Genomic DNA, 23,194 nt, shown 5'->3' on the forward strand with positions numbered 1-23,194 from the left:
GGGACCGCTTGATTAAGACATTTATGGGTTAATGAGACAGTTTTCAGCATAATTTTGTCCTTGATAGAGAGCCTTTTGTTCTGTCTCCTCAGCTCCGAGATATGCTCTCTCCTTGGTATGCCAAGTGAAGTTCTGAGCGCATTGTTTTGAAGAGTTTGTATTTTATTAACAATGTACTTGCTCGCAACCAAGTACAATGCGTTGGAATAATCCAGTTTAGAGAAGATGAGAGCTCTAGCTAGGATTATACAGCGTTCTTTGAAAAGAAAGGGTTTGCAGGCTATGATCAATTTACAACTATATGCTGTGGAGGAGGCCATGGTATTGACTTGCTTACTTAGAGTAAGGGCTGAATCGAGGTAAAAACCTAACGTTTTTACTTCTTTTACCACTTTAATGTTGTTCCTGTTGATATTGAGGGATGTGTATTTAGTGCTAAGCTTGCTAAGGTTGGCTTTAATTCCGAGTATCAAGAGCTCGGTTTTATCGTCATTCAAGCATAGGCCCTGTGTGGGCCATCCATGCCTTGATGATTAGGTACATTTTATTCACTAGTGCCATGTCCTTGTCGAACTCTCTGGTAAGCGGAATGAGGATCTGTGGGTCATGTGCATAATTCTTGTAGGTGATACCCAGATGGTCCAAGTCGTTGAACAATGGCTCCGTAAATATATTATACATTGTTGGTGAGACACAGGAACCTTGTGGCACACCACAGGTTATTGGAATAGGGTCAGCAGCAGCTAGAGGAGAGAAGACTCTCATGGTCTTATTGTTTAAAAAGGATTTGATCCAAGTAATGGCATCCTGTGAAAAGTGAGCCGCTGAAGCAAGGTGTTTATGTAGTACTTTGTAATCCACCAAATCGAAGGCGGCAGAAAGATCAAGGAGAAGTAGCAAGGCCATTTTTCCTTTATCTTTGAGTTCATTGATCTGTGTCTTTAGATCTATTAGTGCCTTTTCAGTACCGTTTTGTGGCCTAAAGCCAGATTTGCAGACTCCTAGAAGGTGATTGGTCTCTAGGTACTCCTCTATATGAATGTAGGCCACTTTGTCTAGTATCTTGAGTAAGAATGGTATGGTAGTAATTGGCCTGTAATAAGCAGGAATGGAAGGGTCCAAAGATTGTTTTAGTAGTGGTAAGACTTATTACTCCTTTAAGTTGCTAGGGACAGTGCCAGATGACAATGGAGCATTCATTAATTTAGAGATAAAAGGCGCCAAGTCTCTAGCGGCATCTTTAATTATTTGAGATGGCAACTATCTCCTTGACACCATGAAGGTTTGAGGGGGCAATGATTTTTCTACCTCATGGATAGAGACTTATGAGAATCTGAAACGATGAGGAGGTTTAGTTGAGGGAGATGGAGTTGTGGCGTGCTGGCCTATGTTAGCTAGGTTAGCTCTTTTGTCTGCAATCTTATTCTGGAAGAGGGACATTTTATTCGCTAAGGTATTCTGGATATTAGTACACCTGAGTTTGTCTTTCAGGAAGTCATCTGTCTGAGGTATGGAGCTTCCATTTCTCTTAAAATAGTAAAGAGTTCCTTAGTACTTGAACTAGCTTTATTAATCCTATCATTGTAAGTTTCCTGTTTGGTATGTATTATTTCTTTTTTATTGATGGCAGCTATATTGATCACATTTTTATATTTTCCTCAGTATGTAGATGCCTCCAAAGGACTTCTAATTTCCTTTTTTCTGCTCTCAGGGATTTTAGTTGGGGAGTGAACCATGAGTTCCGGGGAGCTCTGGGCTTACTTTTCTGCATTTTAAGTGGGGCAATTACATCTAATGCTTTAGTCATAGTAGCATTGTAAGCATCTACTAAAATGTCTGGATTGGAAGAGTCTGGCAGTGAGTTGAGGGCAGGCGCCATGAGTGTTATGATCTTGTCCACTGTGATATTCCTTTTATTCCTCGTGAGGCGTAAAGGTGCTATTAGATTGACCTTGGTAGTGGAGATATTAGCTAAGAGGGTAAAGGAGAGAAGGAAGTGATCTGTCCATGTTTGCGGAGTAATAGAGGTGACTGAAGCTTTACAATTGAAGTTTGCCAACAAATCTAAAGTTCTACCTTTGTCATGGATGGCCTAGGTCACTCTTTGGGTGAATCCACATTCAGTGAATGCATGAGATATTGCTAATGCATGTTGGTTGTTGGGATCATTGAAGCCCAAGTTGAGATCCCCAAGCAGTAATATTTGGGAGGAGGTTTTAGTGTTATCAGATGGTATCATGGAGATGTTGGGGTGGGGGGCACACACAGCATCACGGGCGACCAGTGGGTTTAGGGGGCACACACAACATCACGGTTGTCCAGGTGGGTTAGAGGGCACATACAACATCACGGATGACCAAGAGGGTTTGGGGGCACACACAGCATCACTGGTGAGCAGGGGTGGGAAGCGTACCTGTAGCGGACAAAGAGCAGACATGGGCCTTAGGAGTGGGCCTTGGTGAAGGGGCCAGCTAAAGCCTGCCGGTACCCAGTTGGTCAGGATGAGCAGCACAGTGGAAAATCACAACACATGAGTGTGCTGGGAAAACATGCTGGTACAGAGACAAAAGCCGGCGGACATATTGGAAGTTCAACAATTGTTTACCTATAGACAGAAAGTTCAATTCTGGGATGTACAATGTGATGCTATTCTTAAGGCAGGCAGGCCCATGTTTACATTTCAGGACTATTCAGAGAACTTTGCGCAGATTTCTTTAGTACACTGGAATCCTGCAACAGATTATTTGGGTAGCTCTGACACGGTCTCTAGAATCTGAAACCAATCTTAGTCTGTGTAGATGTTTCATTGAAGTAACCCTCAGTAAATTGCAATAGTTTAATTACTATTCACTATTCACTAACTTTTCTTTTCTACTATAACCACATGTTTGGCCGCCAGTAAGAAGCAGCAAATCCCAATTGTAATCCTTGCAAATAACCTGGCTCTCATCTTCCTTGGTAAGCTGTTTCATCAAATAAAACCTCTAGGCTTTTAACTTGAGATACAAATTTGCCAGGATCCCTAAACACCACAGGGAGCTGGTAAGTGCAAAGGTGTTGTATCCTGAGGTTAGAACTATGTAGTAGTGTTCCACTGGTTAAGCTGAAGCCATCTAGACTTCATCCAGTTAAGAAACCATGCAGTGGGGCAAACCAGAAGAAGGAGTCAGACTAAATACTGCCATGTTTTTTATTACAAGTAAACAAGTAAAAAGAAAAAGCCTATCTAGCCCTATAGCTACGAGGGACGTTCCCTGTCTACCAAGCTAAAACTAATGGTGCTCAAAAGAATTACAGTTCTTAGTCTGAAACCTAACAAACAAACTGGCCCTACCACTTTAAGAAAAAACAAACAAAAAGAAGATAATGGCCGCAGACTTGGATTTCTTTTAATGACCACTGTGAGGGGGCACACGTTGTGCCACAAGAAGCCACCCACCAGAACCCTGAGAGCTTAAAACCACTGCAAAAGGGCTCCTGGAGCCAGTCCTGGCACCTTTGGCACCAGGCTCATATATGGGAAGGAAGGGCTGTTCCCATTTATGTACATGGGCCTTTAAATCCAACATGGAAGCACCCACACAGTCTAGTTCTAAGAACTAAGCCATGCAGTCTAGTGTTTTGGGTGTGGCAGGCCTGGAACTACTTTCCCTGGTGCTACTTTACCTGGGCTATATAAACCACACCCTGACTGCAGAACACACTTCTTGTGTTGTTCTGCAACCAGCAGCGTGACGCTCACCGTGTCCAGCTCCTGGTCTTCATCATCTTCCTGTAATTCTGTAAGAACAAGAACAAGATTATTCTGTCTTACCGGAGAAAACACCATCCAGCACTCAGCATCTCAACTGAAACCGAGAGAAGAAGAACATCACTCACCTGTGAGTACTTGCTTAAGGACTTCCGGCGAACCACTAACACAGCTCCTGTTCGAACATTGCGACCTGCAATAACGAGAAAGGGAAAAAACAATATTAGAACGTGCACATCCAAAACATCGATTTCCATCAGTCTTACCTGAATTCCATCGCGCTACGCCACACTTCCATCCGGAGCACCACAGCAACATCTGCAAAGGAAAAGAGACATGTTCAGGTTTGATTTCAATATTAAAAAACTGCACAGCGCTGTACTTTCCTTAACAGACTCCGGGGGTCTGTTTTTCATTGCATTCTCATGCATTCGCAGCACCACAGCAGCCTGCGAGGAGAAATAGAAGAAAACACATGTTAGCTTTAAAAGACAATAAAGGTGCTGCGCTTCACGCTTTCTCTTACCTAGAAACGTGCCTCTCCATCCGGCACGCCAGCATCAAGACCTTCGCACCTGAAAAGAAAGAGATAAAGACATTAACGAATTCCCACCATAAACAGAACAAAGACTTACATATAACAAACCTACCTGCCTACTAGCAGATTCGGGGTCACAGCAGGCCAGGGCCCAAGGAAGGCGTACTGCACCAGTGAAGCAACTCAGGCAGTTCGCCAACAAACGTCAAGCTCCCCTGCACAAGAAATGCAGGACGGATAGCTCACCCTACAAATAACTAAGATTCGTTATTCAGCACTGGGCAACTACACATCCAAGGTTCCAGATCTCAGAGCCTTCCAGATGCCCCCGGGGATATCAGGTGAGCGTAACAGAACACAAAGCCTTTAAACATTATCCAACTGGGCGTAATGGAGACATCTGAAACTGATCAGTTAGCCCAGCTTTTGGGATAATTACGCGCCAAGGTACACGCAGCCCGGCAGGAAACCAATGCCTTAAGACGAGAGTTAATAGTCACAAAAGACTGTACTGATGAACTAAGAAAACAGCTACTACAAACACGTGCAGGGCAGGCTCGATTGACCGGATTTACCCCATCCGTCACTACACCATCATCAGTCAATCCAGTACAGATAACGTTGCCGAGAGCAGTACCCCTGGCACCACCAGAACGGTTTAATGGAGACCCCAGAAGGTACGCAACATTCATGAACCAGTGCCGCCTCCATTTTCTTTGTTGGCCTCGGGCTTTCCCAAACGACCAGGTGAGGCTGGCCTTCGTGTTATCATATTTGAGTGGAAGTGCCGCAGACTGGTCGGTACCTTTAGTGAGCCGGGGGGGGGAGGGGGCGTGGCCAGCGCGCATGCCGTAAAGACAGACCTCCACGGAGCTCCGTCCGCGATCCTGAAACTATCGCACAACTTACGCTGAAACCGGGTCTACGAGACTTACTAAGGCCAGAATAGTGTGGGGGAACCGATCGCCAGCACCCGACAACAACTTTGGGTGGAATCGGAGACCGAACGGCGGAGAACGGGAAGCCCGAACTCGAGTCCCCCTGGGATTCCAAGATGGCGGCGCCCGCCGCAGAGTAGGAAAAGGCCAGCCTCGGCCCCCTGGGTCCCACCACGAACTGTTGCAGAAGGGGGCGGCTGCTGCGGAGGAGCCTGTCGCCGGCGGACATCTGAGAGCGGGAGGCCGGCGCCAGCGATTGCCAGTGTCGGCTGCGGAGGTGGATGAAATCGCGGCGCGGGCACGGCCGCGGACGCTGGAGCGGGGAACACGGAGCAGTTCCGGCGGTGAGAAAACGCTTGAAGTGAGATTGGGTCCCCTTTACAACACTCCCCAGCGGGACCACCCGCAGTTTACCTCACGCAGTCCCAGCAGCCTGGGGGAGCGAGGCCTGGGGCCCAATACTGACTCCTGTGAAGAGGACTGGCCCGTTTGCTCTAGAGGCTGCCTGATACGCGGGTAAACCCGCGAGACGAAGACCCCAGCGGGCAGAACCCACTCACACCACGGGTGGCCAATAGCCTGACACCTACAGGCCGGTATCCCGTTGGAGAAACCGGCAGGAAGCCGAAAATACCGGACGCAACCTGTGGCCCTGGGCCTAACCACTCCCTGAGCAGGGCCCTCCATACTCTCTGAACCAAACGGCGGGAAACACCGGCAACCAGAAGCAACCGAGTACCCGAGGTAGGATCCTTGGGACCAAGTTCCCTAGTATCCCAACACAGGGATCGCCGACGGATCTTCACCCTGCCGGGGGCAGCACTTACAGATCATTAATCAGAGGATGTCTCCCCCCAGGTCCAAGCCGAAACTAGTCACGATGGATTCCTTCACGACAGTCAGGCCCCAACGACAGTCAACACAACAAGACCAAGAAACCCCTGAGGACCCGCCTCAACAAGAGGAAGACCTTAAACACACGCAAGTCCTCCAGGCGATAGCGGCCCTCCGCTCATCACTCGAGGGACGGCTTGAAGAAGTGAAATCTGACATGCAACTGATGCGGCAGGACGCCCGCAATCTAACGGAAAGAGTCACGGTGACTGAGACAGCCCTGCAGGAAAATGTTGAGAACACCCGAGATTTGGAGATGACGGTTAGAGACTTGGAACAGAAGGTAGCAAGGCTAGAAGCCCGCTCTGAGGACGCTGAAGGTCGGGCGCGCCGTAATAACATTCGTATACTGGGGGTCCCTGAAGATTTGGAAGGCCCGGACCCGACAACCTTCATCGAAACGCTCCTACAGCAGGAAATAGGGGCGGCAAAACTCTCCCAGGGGTTCTCCGTTGAAAGGGCTCACAGGTCTCTCCAGAGACGTCCCCCACCTGGATCACATCCACGCCCAATCATAGCTAAGATCCTAAACTTCAGAGACCGCGAAATCATACTCCGGTTCTCCAGAGAAGGCGGGGAGATTAAAAGAAATGGCTCCACAATAGTCATATACCCAGATTACACCCCTGCAGTACAGCGAGCCAGGAACTCTTACATCCCGATAAAAGCCCGGCTGAGAAAGCTCAACTTAAAATATATGCTCTTATACCCGTCACGACTCAAGGTTCTATATAAAGGAAAAGCAACGTTCCTGGAGACCCCAGCCGCAGCCAATATGTGGCTTGAGCATAACAACCTGGCGGACGACAAGGAAGACCCACCGAACTCAGATCGGGGATGACCACCCACCCCCGGATGAATGTGAGCGACGGCAATCCCTGCAGCAATTGAAAGGGAAGCAACACGAATCGTAGTTAAACGAACCATCAGGAAAGTTCTATCATTAAACCCGCTACATCGGACGCGAGACCCAAGGAGCACACAAGCGGCGGACAAACAACCCACCCCACCAACAAAGGTGTAAGCAGTTTGCTCACACACAACCTGATCCGGAAGGCCAGGAGTGGCCTGGAAGGCTCAGGAGCCCCTGAGCGCTGCAAGTTAAAAGCGGCTGCTAGGGTCAGTTTGGAAAGTTTAGTTTAGTTTTCCTCCCGTTCACCAAAATGGGATTTACACAAGTTAAAAAATCTCCAACCAGCGAAAGACCTGGGGCCGGAGCGAGAGGGCGGGCGAGGAGAAGACCAGGACGGTGTGGCAGGACATATGAAGGTAACAGGGGCCTGACAACTGTGAGTGTGACTCAATTACTCTGTAATGGCGGCTAAGATGAATATAAAGATATTGACCTGGAATGTGAGAGGTTTGGGATCATACCTACGCCGGAATAGGGTCAAGTCCTATTTAAATAGAAAGAAAGTACAGATAGCGTTACTCCAAGAGACACATTGCACGGCTGAATCCTTAGCGAAACTAAGTGAACACTGGGGAGGCCAGGGGGCCGGATCTTCGTACTCCAAGTATGCAAGAGGGGTATATACTTGGATTCACCCACAACTCCCTTTCCGGATAACTAAGACCGAGTCCGACCCAGAGGGAAGATTTGTAATAATCTGGGGCAGGCTAGAACAATCGGATATTTGCATAGTGAACTCTTATCTCCCCAATACTAACATCCCATCACACTTAAACTCCATGTACACTAAGATTGCACTAAACAGGCATGAAATCCTGTTTTGGGGGGGAGATTTTAACTGTGTCCATGATCCGATACTAGATAGGTCCCTCCCACACCCGAAAGGGCCCTCAGCAGCTACCACAGCCCTCTCCCTACTAGTCAATAGGTTACACTTGGCAGATACCTGGAGGGAGTGCCATCCCGACGCTCGGGAGTATTCATATTTCTCCACTCCACATGGCCTCCACACCAGACTGGACTATGTTTTTATAAGCGATGAGCACCTTCCACAGATAGAAGAAGCCCAATATCTGGGCAGAACCATTTCGGACCACTCACCCCTCCTGGTGGGCTGGAATCACACTGGCCCCAGACCTCCTATCCCAATGTGGAGAATGCCGATAGATGCCCTGGGAGACCCGGCATTTAGGGAGGACCTACACGAATTCATAGAAAACTTCATAGAAAGAAACACTGGGAGCGTAGACCGCCTAAGCACAATGTGGGACGCCCTGAAAGTAGTGACGAGAGGAGAAATAATAGCAAAAGCAGGGGGCATCAGGAGACAACTTAGGGGTGAACTGGCCCACTGGGAGCGGGAAATAGAACAACTGGAAGCAGCCCCGGTCGACACGGAACACAGGGAAGACAACCTCAGAGCACTTAGAACTAATTCCACCTCGGCATGGAATAGGCTCGCCAAATTTGATTATGCCACCAAAACCAATCGTATACACACGGAGGCTGACAAACCAGGCAGAATGCTTGCCTGGCTCTGCAAAAAAGAACACCCCAGGCACACTATTACAGGATTACACACCGAAGAGGGGGAGGTGGTACAAACACAACAAGCTATTAACGAAACGTTTAAGGGCTTCTATGAACACCTTTACTCACATGATGACCAGGTCCCCCTAGAAAAAATCACGGACACCCTTGAAGAGATAGGACTCCCCAGGATGCCCCCAGAGCAGTCAGAGGCCCTAGACACAGAAATCACAACTGAGGAAATCACGGACGCTATTAGATCACTAGCCACTTGCAAGACCCCTGGGAGCGATGGCCTACCCACAGAGTTTTACAAGACGTATGAGCCCACACTAACGCCCCTGCTACATGAGGTCTTTCTCGAAGCATATGAGACAGGGATACTACCCGATAGCATGAGAGAGACCCTCCTGATCCCGATTATCAAGCCTAATAAACCCCCCGATAGATGCGACTCTTATCGCCCGATAGCAATGCTTAATTACGACGCGAAAATTCTGACAACAGTATTAGCAAATAGACTGGCCAGAATTATAGGGGAATTAGTACATGAGGACCAATGCGGATTCATACCTGCCCGAAACACAACCATGAATTTGCGCCGAGTGCAACATGTCATCGCCCAAACTGGGGATGGCACAGAAGCGTTCGCATTGTTATCCCTAGACGCCATCAAGGCGTTCGATTCAATCTTTTGGGAATGGCTATTGGCGGTTCTGGAGGGGTTTGGTTTTGGCCCTAGGTTCATAAGGTGGATCAAGATACTCTACACGAAGCCTAGAGCCAGAGTAAAAACTGGGAAGCATGTATCGGAGGTCTGGAACATATGCAGAGGGACCAGACAGGGCTGCCCCCTTTCCCCCATGCTCTACGTACTGGGCCTGGAACCCATTGCAATCTATTTTCGGAAGCAATTTTTTGATGCTGGGATCCGACTGGGAGACACTGACCACATCATTTCTCTCTATGCGGATGATGTCCTATTATTTGTCAAGGACCCATATTACAATGTGCCCACGATGCTGGAGGTCCTAGATAATTTTGCGAAGGTCTCTGGAATAAAATTCAGCAGAGCCAAATCCTGCCTCTTCCCCCTGGCAAGTCTTAAGGGAAAAGAACCATCGGAGCTTCCTTTGGTGGGAATAAGGTGGGAACACACCTCGTTCAAATACTTGGGCATACACATAATGCATTCCCCGGAACAAATGCATGAGCGCAACACTAAAGCTGCTCTCCCGGCCCTGAGGAAATCCATGGCCTTCTGGGCGAAACTCCCCCTATCCATGATGGGCAGGGCCTCCATAACTAAAATGATTGTCCTTCCCAGATTCCTGTACGGATTTCAAAACGTACACTTCTACATCAAAGCGCCCTTCTTTCGCCTATTGGAAACTATCCTGAGAGACTTCCTGTGGGGGAAGGGAAGACGAAAGATAGCGCTTGCCACGTTGTCACTACCGTACACTCAAGGGGGAATCCAACTTCCAAACTTCGAAAAGTACTTCCTAGCAGCGCAGCTTGGCTTTGTCACCAAGTGGCTAGCAGACGATGCCACATCGGAGACGCCACTCCTGCAGCCGCTGGTCTCCCCGTTATACTTGAAAGAACTTCCCTGGGCCCCCACCCATTTGATAAGAAATTCCCCCCTATTGGTCTCGCTTGGACGCAAAATCTGGCATAGGGCAGAATCCCTCGCACACGTCAGACACCAGTACTCCCCAAACATACCGCTTATCTCAGACCTATGCAATTCTCCTGCAGATCTGCAACACCTCAGGCACTGGGAACAGAAGGGGATTTACTCATGGGGGGACTTGTACATGGAGGGGGAATTCATGGAATTCGAAACACTTCAAGAACAAAATGATGTCCACACTGGCCAGTTTCTATGGTACCAGAAACTTAGATCCACGGCACGCGCCAGATGGTCGACATGGCCGGAGGAACCGGACACGAACCCCCTGATCACATTGCTATACGAACTAGGAGAGGGAGGGAGACCAGTGTCACAGATCTACAGCCACTTAAACGACACCCCCAATCCACGCAGTGCTGGGCTAAAATCCAAATGGGAAGCAGACATAGGTCGAGAGTTAACAGACTGTGAATGGGAAAGGGCCCTCATATTTCCTAAAACAGTATCCAGAAACCATAGATTTAGGCAAATACAATTGAACCTTCTACATCGTACATACCTAACCCCATTCAGGCTTGCCAAGCTCCATAATACTCAGAGCTCCAGATGCCCCTGGTGCGAAATGGACAATGCGGACCTGTTCCACATGTTCTGGCGGTGTGCCAAGACACACTCACTGTGGTCCTTCATACAGCAGACAAGCGAAACGCTGGGGCTGACCAGATATGAATGGACTCCTAAGGAGTGCCTACTCGGCACATACCCCAGACCAGCAAAACTAAAACACCTCATTAGATTAATGGACATTATGAGCATTCTGGCTAAGAGGACAATTGCAATGTCCTGGAAGAAACCATCGGGACCACAACCAAAAATCTGGCACAGAGAACTGAAACGATGGGTGCGAGCTGAAACGAAAGCTTGGGAAGAAAGTGTAGCCAGATCCACGGATGCATCGAGTATGACCCTAGATGCCTGGAGAGGGCTTACAGACCCCCTGTTTTACCCCTCTGATGATAAGCCCCCATGAATCACCACAAGCATGCAGTAGAAGGCCCCGAGGACAGGAGCAGAGTCCTCGAGAAAGTCCAGCCATACCTTCATGTGAACCCTCCTAAAGGAAGTCCCCTCACCTCCTGTAAATCCTGACCCTCCCTGAGCCCCACTTGGTACCGACCCCTCAAGAAGCAGACACCTGGAGATAGTTAAAGTTTCTATGTTAAGTTGTTAAGTTATAAATGTTAATAACCTGAGCCGCAATCTGATTTACTGCTTGATAACAGATTTGACAATTCTTCTGTGCTTGTAACAAATAACAAATGCCAATAAACAGATTTAAAAATAAATTAGTGAGCCGGGATGATCCATTACTGCAGAACTTCAGGGGTTTTCAACAAGAGATGGAAAAGTTATTTGTTCGACACTTGCATGGACAAGCTCTTGATAATGAACTCCTGTCCCTCTGAAAAGGGAATCAAGATTTGCTGACTTATATTGCCACCTTTAATAGACTGGTTGTAGAAGCGGGGTGGCCAGAAGATAAAAGAACCATGTTGTTTCATCAGGGCCTACAAGGAGACCTGAAGGATGTCCTTGCTCAAGTGGTAGACCCACCTAAAGACTATGCAGAGTTTATCAACCTGGTAGTTCAGTTGGACCACAGATTACAGGATCGAAGAACAGACCGAAGTAGACTCGAAAATGGTGAGATGTACGTACGTTCAAAGGATAATGTTCAACGTCCATCAGAAAATACCACAGAACCCATGCAGATTGGAGGAGTACGACCCCAGTTAACCAATGTTGAAAGAGACAAGAGGAGACAGCTACAGTTATGCCTATACTGTGGTAAATGGGGTCACTACCTCAAAGAATGCCCAGTGAAACCTCCAAGGAAGGTGGTAGGCGCTACAGAGAAAGAAGACGATGGAAAGGAATCGCAAAACTACCTGAACTGGCAAGCGTAGAGGTCCGCTAGTCGAGCGAGAAGGATGAGTCACAGACCTCGCATTTCGCCTTACCAGTAACCTTGATCAATCACCAATGACCGTCACAGATACATGCCATAGAGGCATATATAGACATCGGAGCAGTTGGTAATTACATAGATCAAGATCTGGCAACAGAGATAGGACTTTCCTTATGCACAAAACCAACAACTGAAAAGGTAACCACTGTTGACGGTATAGAAATTGCTTTGGGACCAGTAACCCAATGCACAACAGAATTAACCCTTCTGTGTCAGGATGGACATCAAGAAGCAATCACGTTTGACCTCATCAAAGCTCCTCAGTTCCGGTTGATCTTAGGGATGCCATGGTTAGTAACTCACAATCGGCACATAGACTGGCGTGCAAAGAGACTGACCTTTTCCTACGAATGCGCCCACGCTTGCTACCCGAAATCTATACCACAACCAAACCTGAAATCTGTTCAAGGAATAGCATCAGGGATCGCGGAACCAATGGACACCTTACCAAAAGAATTTCAGGATTATCAAGATGTTTTTCAGAAGGAACAGGCTAACACATTACAGCCACATAGGCTCTATGACTGTCAGATCAACCTGATACCTGGCGCACAGGTTCCTTGTGGTCGAATGTATGCACTTACGGAAACCGAAAATATCCACTTGTAGTCCTCTCTGGATCAATACCTGGCTAATGGGTTTATCCGCCCGTCAAAGTCACCGGCAGCCTCTCCCTTATTCTTCGTACCCAAGAAGGAAGGAGATTTGAGGACTTACATTGATTACTGTGCACTTAATCAAATCACAGTAAAAAAACGCTGCCCTTTGCCCCTTATCCTGGAACTGTTGGACCAAGTCAAGGATGCCCAAATCTACACCAAACTAGACCTCAGAGGAGCATACCACCTTGTACTTGTTAAGAAAGGGGATGAATGGAAAACAGTGTTTCGCACCAAGTATGGCCTGTACGAATATAAGGCAATGCCTTTCGGTTTGTGCAACGCTCCTGTAGCGTTCCAATACTTCATGAATGATGTATTATGGGAATTAATAGATGTCTGTGCCCTGGTCTATATTGATGACATCTTGGTGCATTCCGCCTCTGAAGAGATCCTGTGGAACATGTTTGCTCAGTCCTTGCAAAACTTTGCCAGCACAAACTGTACGCTAAACTCAAGAAATGCTCCTTCCATGTCACCGAAGTTGAGTTCCTCGGTTTTGTTCTCTCACCAAAGGGAGTCAAGATGGATCTACACAAAGTAGATGCCATCCTTAATTGGCCATCACCTTCTTCACTTAAAGGAATCCAAAGCATGCTCGGCTTTGCGAATTTTTATCGCCGATTTATTCCAGATTTCTCACGGATAGTCCACCCAATCACATTGTTACTGAGAAAAAACAACACAAAATTCCAATGGACTGAAGAGGCGGAACAGGCCTTTCAAGAACTCAAGAAAAGATTCACCTCTGCACCAATTTTATGACATCCTCGCCCTGATCTCCCCATGTAGTGGAAACTGATGCTTCCAGCGTAGCTATGGGAGCAGTTCTCTCTCAAAGAGATCCAGAGACAGGCCAATTAAACCCCGTGGCCTTCTGGTCACGTAAAGTCTCACCACCAGAACCTAACTATGCAATTACAGACAAAAGAATTGTTGGCAATAAAATCAGCCTTCAAAGCCTGGCAGCAGTATCTATTAGGTGCCAGACATACCATCACAGTAATCACAGATCACCGAAACCTTCAATACCTAAAGTCAGCAAAAGTCCAATCATCACGACAGTTGCAGTGGACTCTATTCTTTGCGGAATACGATTACATAATAACATACCGAACGGGAGTTCAGAATGGGAAGGCCGATGCCTTGTCTCATATGAGTGTTGAAGAGGACACAAACAGTACCCTGGACCCTGTTGCCATAATCCCAAGTGATAAACTACTGGGACTCACCACCACATTAACTCTGAGTGAACTTCAAGATAAGATTCGAACATTAATGAATCCTGAGATCTTGCAGAAATGGAATGCCCAAAATGAACATCACACAGTTCTGGATGGATTACCCTACTTCAGGGAACGGCTATATCTACCAAGTAAAGATCTGCAAGAATTGGTCATGTCTGGTTATCACAATTCCCTGATCGAAGGCCATCCCGGAATTGCTAAGACTCTAGCCAAGGTTAAACAGAATTATTGGTGGCCAACCTGGCGTAAAGACATTGCTCGATTTGTTCTATCCTGTGGGATATGAGCACAGAATAAATCACAAAAATAGAAATGAGCTGGCCTCCTACAACCACTGGATATTCCACCGGCTCCCTGGCATACCCTTTCTCTTGATTTTATTACGGACTTACCTCAGAGTCAAGGTTTTAATACCATTCTGGTGGTTGTAGACCTGTTCTCTAAAATGGCACATTTCATTCCATTCAAAGGACTTCCTAAAGCTACCGGTCTGGTTAAAGCATTTCTTGAACAGATTATACAACTGCATGGTTTCTCCTCAGTCCTAATCTCAGATCATGCAAGCCAATTTGTATCCAACTTCTGGAGGAAATGTTGTACCATGGCACAAATTGATGTTCGCTTATCCACTAGCCATCACCCCCCAAATGGATGGACAAACCGAGAGATCAAACCAGACATTAAAACAGTATCTACGTTGCATGATGCATCAAGTGGAAGAGAATTGGAAAGACTTGTTATATATAGCGGAATACGCATACAATAACTCCATACACACCAGCACCGGACAAAGCCCGTTCTACACAATATACGGAAGACATCCATGTACCTCTGAACTAGACTCCCCCACGACCTTGGAAATTACAGCAGTAAAGACTCTACACACAAGCATAACCCAAGCCTTCAAAAGGGCAAATGAACATTTACTGCAAGCTAAAGACAGACAAAAAAAATTCTCGGACGGGCATTGAAAGAAAGCTCCCGGTTATCAAGTTGGAGACGAAGTCTGGTTGGCATCAAAACAGGTGCCCATAAAAGGTACCCGGACCTTTTGTCCAAGATATCTAGGACCCTATACCATTGAATCAGTGATAAATATGGTGGCCGTCAAGTTAGCCTTACCACCAAGCATGCAAATTCATCGGGTGTTCCATGTGTCACTTGTAAAACCTGTACAACCAGGAACCCTAGTCTTAACAGCACCAAAATCTGTGCTAGTTGATGGAGAGCCTGAATTTGAAGTTAAAAACATCCTGGATTCGAAACGTATCAGATCTAAGATATACTATTTAGTGGACTGGAAAGGGTACGGACCTCAAGACAGAACTTGGGAACCAAGTTTTCATTTTCATGCACCACGTCTGATTAAGAGGTTTCACCTGGATAACCCCACCAAACCCGGACCGGACAGGAAGGATACCATGAGAGGGGACTTGGGGGGGATTGCTGTCATGACCACTGTGAGGGGGCACCAGGCTCATATGTAGGAAGAAAGGGCTGTTCAAACCAGGTCCCATTTATGTACATGGGCCTTTAAATCCAACATGGAAGCACCCACACAGTCTAGTTCTAAGAACCAAGCCATGCGGTCTAGTGTTTTGGGTGTGGCAGGCCTGGAACTACTTTCCCTTGTACTACTTTACCTGGGCTGTATAAACCACACCCTGACTGCAGAACATGCTTCGTGTTATTCTGCAACCAGCAGCCTGACGCTCACCGTGTCCAGCTCCTGGTCTTCAGCATCTTCCTGTAATCCTGCAAGAACAAGAACAAGATTATTCTGTCTTACCTGAGAAAACACCATCCAGCACTCAGCATCTCAACTGGGCTGCAATCTGTGTAAACCGAGAGAAGAAGAACATCACTCACCTGCGCGTACTAGCTTAATGACTTCCGGCGAACTCCTACTACAGCTGCTGTTCGAACATTGCGACCTGCAATCACGAGAAAGGGAAATAAAAATATTAGAGCGTGCACTTCCAAAACATCGAATTCCATCAGTCTTACCTGAATTCCATCGTGCTACGCCATGCTTCCATCCGGAGCACCACAGCAACATCTGCAAAGGAAAAGAGACATAGGGCCTCATTACGAGTCAGGCGTTAAGGGGTTAACGGCGCTGTAAACTGCGCCGACCCTTAACGCCTGTTTACAAGGTCCCTTAGCGCCATGGTGATTTTAAAGCCTGCTTTTTGCATGCGTTAAAATCCATGGCGCTAAGGGACCATGGTGCTAATTACGCCACCGTAATTTACGGTGGCGTAATTAGCGCCTTCCCCACTCCCATTATGCCCTATGGGGCAAAAATGGGGAAGGGGGAAATGGGAAATGGGGATTTACCGCCCCACTCACCTGGGAATGGGGCGGTAAATCTGCCATCCACCATGGTGTAAACGTAGTTTACACCATGGTGGTAAGGGTACAACCCAGGCGGTAACTTACCACCTGGGTCGTAATGAGGCCCATATTCAGGTTTGCTTTCAATATTAAACAACCGCACAACGTTGTACTTACCTAAACGGATTCGGGGCCCGTTTTTCATCGCGCACTCATCCACTTGCAGCACCACAGCGGCCTGTGAGGAGAAGAATAAGAAAACACAAGTTAGCTTTAAAAGACAATAAAGGCGCTGCGCTTTGTGCTTTCTCTTACCTAGAAATGTGCCTCTCCATCCGGTACGCCAGCATCAAGACCTTCACACCTGAAAAGGAGGAGATAAAGACATTAACAAATTCCCACCATAAACAGAACAAAGACTTACATATAACAAACCTACATGCCTACCAGCGGATTCGGGGTCACAGCAGGCCTGTGCCCAAGGAAGGTGTACTGCACCAGTGAAGCAACTCGGGCAGCTCCCCAACAAACATCAAGCGCCCCTGCACAAGAAACGCAGGACGGATAGCTCACCCTACAAATAACTAAGATTCATTATTCAGCACTGGGAAACTACACATCCAAGGTTCCAGATCTCAGAGCCTTCCAGATGCCCCCGGGATATCAGATGAGCGTAACACTTCTGCCTGGCCCAACACTTGGATTCCTTTTCTTAGGGAAACAGACTTTAAAAGTTCACCAACGTTCTGCCAAAGTTCAACAATTGGTTACAATACAGTTTTCAGGCCTCTGTGTGTCAACCTTTCATACACTGTACCATTTCCCTGTGGGTACTTGACATTGTCCTTAGCTTGCTTGTAAATATTCAAACCCCTAGGTTTGCTCTCCTCCCAATCCTGTACGTTATATTCCTGGTTTCTTGTACTCCCCAAAGCACTCTGGCCCTCCGTCAGGCTTGTTTTAGAAAGACCTCAGAATGGAATCTACCTGTTTGGGTTTTCCAGGCTCCTCATAACCATTGTAGCTTCTCCAGCCTTGAATGTCAATGTGCTTTGGTTTCTCAGTGGTCCCCAAAGACCTATGGCCCTCTAATTTGTTTGCTTTATTTCTGATCTGTTTATCTGGTTCCCGTAACCCTTGTGGCTTTCAGAGCCTCGAATCATGCTGTTCTCCCCTCTTCATGGGGTTACCTTTTTCAGGAGTGTTTGCTTCCCTTCTGCTCAGGTCAGCATTCAATACAACTCTGAAGCAGAGATCAGCATTTCAGGCTCTCCTCTGCACTCTGGTCTCTGCGTCGGTTAACAGGCTCTGGGTCCACCATGGCTTCCATGTGGTTAGGCCACCATGTGAGAGGGTTGCTTTTTCATCTCCACCTCTCTCTCAAACTTGGCTTCTTAGTCGGTCAGGACGCCTGCCTTCAGCGTCTGCTTATCGATTTTCTTGCTCTCCATGCAACCACTGGCTCCGTGGTCTTGTGTGGCACCTCCCCTCCAGGACGTCTCCCCATCAGATTATCTCTCCTGCACTGAAGGTTCCTCTTGGTTTTATGTACGTTATCTGAAATAAAAGGGGTATGTCTTTCCTCTTTGACAGTGGAGTTCAGGCGAAATACCGTATTACCTGAAGCCAAAGAGATTGAAGAAAGGTTCCTAGTTGCTGAATCCAAAGCAGAGTTATTTAAAACAGAAGTAACAAAAGTCTTTCCAATTTTCATTTAGGCAGATAGTGTATGCTGGACTGAGAGTTCCTTACCAGAATCAGAGTCCTTGTCTCCTAGAGGGGAGTAACTCCCAGTGAGGTCCCACTTACCCAAACACCTAGGCAGGGCTTGCTTAGCGGGCTCACCTCCCCAGCCTCAAAGGGGGTGGCTCTAGACTAGATTCATCACAGCAGGCTTTTAGAGAGTGTACTCAAGCAGATTTCAGATTAGTTTGGACTACTATATGGGCCATGTTGGGGTGGAGGGAGTACACCTACAAAGTTGTATTAAAAGTATGGGAAGATGGCCATATAGAATTTGTTTAGCTTTTACACATTCTTTCGATTTAGAATAGTTTAAGTGTACAGAAAACTGGAGGAAATTGTACTCCATTTGTTCCAATAACTAAATTCAAGGCGATGATGGAAAGTCCTGACTTTTTAAACATAGCACAATGTTGTGTCAACTCTGTCCCTCTTTATCGGCAAACACTCAGGAAAATGCTGGTTGAGATTATGATAATGATGATAATGAAAAACCCGAAAAGCGCAATGAGTAGTTGTGTTTATGGGAACACTAAAGCCGCACATCCTTGAGCCAGAAAAAAAATTGAAAGGGCCAAACATTTATATCAAAGAGATAAATAGATCCAAGGACTATGGAAGTTATATTTGTCCTCGAGGTTCTGCAAGTGTTTTTAAGGAGTACAAAATAAATTCTTAACGTAATGAATATGTGATCCTCTGCTTTCATGACATACTGCCAAGCATGTGTCTCTAAACAGAAAATGTTCATCCTGTAAGCCTTGTAAACACATATAGGAGCCAAAAAGTAGCAACTAACATGGCCTTACACATTGTTTACAGCTTACAAGCTCAGCAAGAGCCCATGAGAAGTGATTAACCGGTCAATCAAAATAAAGCTGCAAAATATAAATAGTAGAACTCTGTTCCTGATGGTTCCTGCTTACTTAGACCTCTGGCTACATTCGTTATAGTTTCCTGTGATGCTCCAATGGAGCACAAGAAACAGTAAGCAGCACTTTTCTGCACTCCATTTGCCTTTGCACCATTCTACTGGAAGGCCCAGTTCAGGCATTTGCACTTTTCAGCACTACATCCCTACAATCCATGATGCTGGTCTCCTGAAAGACGCTCAACACAAATATGCAATTCTGATGTTGTTGTGCAGATATCATGAGGCCAAAAAATGTTTTCCCACACTGCACTGTACTGATTCATTGTGAGTCCTAGGATGCATTAGCAATTTTCAATCTTCCAGATGCTATCATGCTGGATAGCACGCATCCCGCAACTGTGTTTCCCAATAGGTACCTAATGAGCTTCAGGGAATTATGGAGACTGATCCTGAACTTTCACATTTTTCCATCACTAGGCTGAAGCAGTATCCAATTAAATAATATCCATTAATTTCCTTCTCCACTGGAACTCACTCGCCTCAGTGTGGTGATTTCAGCCATCTTTTTGAACTGTTCACACTATCCTTCTCTTACTGATGAAAGAAACCCTCAGGTTGAGTGCATCTCCCTTTTGTTTTTGTTCTGAAGGCAGTGTTGGAAACCTGTTTTTGCTGCCTTCGGCCATTTAAAATTGTTTTGCATGCTGCTCTTGTATTCTTCTTTCTGGATGCTGATTTCTGAAGGATAAGGTCTACATTTTTGATTTTCATCAATCAATCTTGATCCTCTGGGCAGCAAGTCAGTGGCCCTTTCTGTTGTTCAGAAACTGCATATTGTTGAGATATTTGTTGATATGTCTCACTTTTTATTATGTCACAATCGCTAATATAACATTCTCTGGTATGCACTCCCACCCCAGAATTCAGGAAAGAAAGACAAGCTGAGTGATCAAAACTCACATTTATTTATATGAAATAATTCAATGAAGGCCCCATTACTTTATGAAGTGGAAGTCACCACAATAAAATACATAAATAAAGATGATTTTCTTTGCAATCATAGTTGGCCTTTCTGTGACAATATCGCTATGAGGTAGCACACACATATCCAATCACCATAATGTCAAATTAATGTATTTCTAACAAATCTGTTTCCAAATAATATAAGGCCACTTCTAAACAGTATTCTCAAATCTATGACAGCATTGCTGCTTATCGACCAGTGTAGTAAAACTCTCTTCAGTTAATATTTACCTAAATCTAATTTCCATTGATAAATAGCATATTAAAACATGTATTTTGTTCAATATCAAAAACTGTAATGATATTAGAGAAAGTTTGCATAGAAAAATTATGTTTGCTTTACATCAATTTGTCCCCCGGTATAAATGTGGGATTGTGGATTTCTAACATATACATGCAATTTTAATGTAGACTACAGTGAGTTTCTAATTCTTCAAGTTTGGGTTAAAAAAACAGTGACAATAATTTAGAACATATAGGATCTTGGTTCACCCACCCCATATATAAGAAAACTGTGTTATGATTTTCAAAAAATCCACATATTGGATCAGAGATGTGAGGGGTTGCATTTCCGAATTAAGGGAAGATATAATCTGGTGTGCCCGTAGTAAAATGCAAAGTGGGAAAGTTGATTACATTAAAATAATCCTAAAGTGCATGTCCCTGTGATTGGGCTTTTATCAATAGAATACAGGTCATATTGACCAAGCAGGACTAGGATTGTACTCATACCATAAATAGCTAATAATTGGGCTGAAGAGGTAGAGGATGAATTAATCCAGACTGCATTTATGGACCAGGCAATCCCAGAAATTATTGTAATGGAAGGCGCGGATTGACTCCCAAATGATTTGGTTGTAGATTGTTCTAACTGAAAAGTAAATTGTAAAATATTATCATTGAACATAGCAGATGTAGCAAAGTTTGTAAATTACCCTGCCTGGTGTAACTTTATTGGAGGATTTGATCTAGTGTATTCACAGGAAAGTTAGGCCATGGAAAGTATATGGCTCCTGGATGATACAGCTTTATAAATTAGGCCATGAAGGGTAAGAGTGGCCGCCTAACGATCTGGGTAAAAAACAGTCTAGAATGGGGGATTGATAATCGCCAGACTAGATCTCCAGATATCCAGTTACAACTCTCCCGACTGGCGGTGTCGGCCCAGTTAATGGACCGATCGATCAACCTCGTAAAGGTCTCACCACTGCCAGTTGGTTCCCAGCTTCCAGTCAGGCCTGCTTTGCATTGGTATGCAGAAGACTCCTGTAACCTGCTGTCAGCGTCCTCCCAACTGGAGGTTTGCTTCCCCGATGTAGCTTCTTGCTTACAGGTTGGAATTTCCCGGGTCTTCACACCTGCTTTGCCTCTCATGAGTCCTTTCTCCATGTTTCCTCCTCATCAGGGTGGCCTAGTCCTTTGGGATCATTGTGCATTCTTCATGCCTCCTTGGGGCAACCTCTTCCTAGTAACTTCTGTACTTGGCAAAGGAGTAATTTGTATAACTACATCATACTTTCTTCACAGAATTCCTGGAAGATAACTTGAGATCAGACTGTAGGTCTATTGTACTCTTCCAGGTCTTGGTGGTATCAATACTTAGAGGAAGATTGGAATGAGTATTTCAATAACATACAGTAGTGCTTTCAGATTGTTTATCAGAAGACTTTTTGGCTTTCATAGTCTCAAGGGAAAGAGCGTTAAGGAGTTCCATCATGAAACAGGAGTCCTGTCTCCATGAGAGGAGTATCTCCTTGCAAGGTCCAACTTTTAGCCATCCCTAGGGGAAAAGTTGCATATCGGGCTACCCTCTCTAACCCCATTAGGGGAGTCTTTCTCTGCAAATTCACTCTTTATACCACCCCTAGGGAGAATGTAGCAGGTCACATCCTTAGCCTCACTGGGAAGGGCTCCACCCTGAGGAGACGTGTCACCTCTCACCATACAGTGTCAGGTCCACATCACAGCTTCTGCAATGCTTATAAGAACCCAACAGTGACATGATATTCAATGCACATAGAGCTGGGAGAGGATACTTTGTTCCAATATTCAAGTAGTGTGTACAGGTAAACTTAAAATCAATGGGAGTTTCTATTTCTCTTCCTTCATAGGAACAAAGAATTTTCACTCTTTTTCAACTGCCCCACTAAAGATAAAACAAACATTTCTAGACAGAAGTTCAAAAGCAAAATATGCACAGTGGGAAGAGATACAAGATCAAGATAGCACTCAATATCTAACCAGGTTTTAATCAATAAATAATTAGTACCAAGATGCATTATTAAAAGGCTATCAATTCATTATCTACTACAACATCTATATAAATACAAATGTAAATGTTTGTTTGTTCAAAATCTCAAATCTCCAAAAGTTCTTCACTGATTGCTTTGAAATTTTGACACAACGTTGCATTCTAATAGGAATGTGTTTTACATACCTACTATACATAGATGTCACACCTGTGACAGGTAAAAACATGCTTTTTCTAAAAAACAGTGCCATCTGTTGGGCGTAAAAGCAACGCACGCTATACTAAATATTTGACTGAAAAACAGCGCCATCTGTTGGACGTAAAAGCAACACACGCTATACTAAATATTTTACGATTCCATTTCAATGTTTCTGATTTAGAATGGCTCAAATACGTGCCGAGGAGGCAGCAGAGCGACATGCAACCAGACTTCAGGATGCACGGTTGAGAGCACGGCGATCGCGTTCTGCAGCTTCAGATCTGCTTCATTCTCAACAGAATGAACGCAACAGGCTGAGAGTGACTGAAAGACGTCAATGAGAAACAGCAGATCAGAGTCAAACACGACTCCATGCTTACCAATCATGCGATTACAATCGCCTTGCATTCCGGTACAACCCAGCTGATGTTTATAGTTTGAGCTGGCATGTTTTCATCAGCACCATGACTGAAGAGTGTCCTTATTGCAAGGCTCTGAAATTTAACGGAGAAACAAAAGGAATGTGTTGTGCCGCCGGTAAAATTAAACTACCTCAACTTGCAGAACCGCCAGAGCCATTAAAAACTACCCACAAGCATTGTGAAATTAAACATATTAGAAACGTGCGCTTT

Source organism: Ambystoma mexicanum, chromosome 4p (genome assembly GCF_040938575.1).
Source record: "Ambystoma mexicanum isolate Mex_15411 chromosome 4p, UKY_AmexF1_1, whole genome shotgun sequence".
Classification (NCBI taxonomy): Eukaryota; Metazoa; Chordata; class Amphibia; order Caudata; family Ambystomatidae; genus Ambystoma; species Ambystoma mexicanum.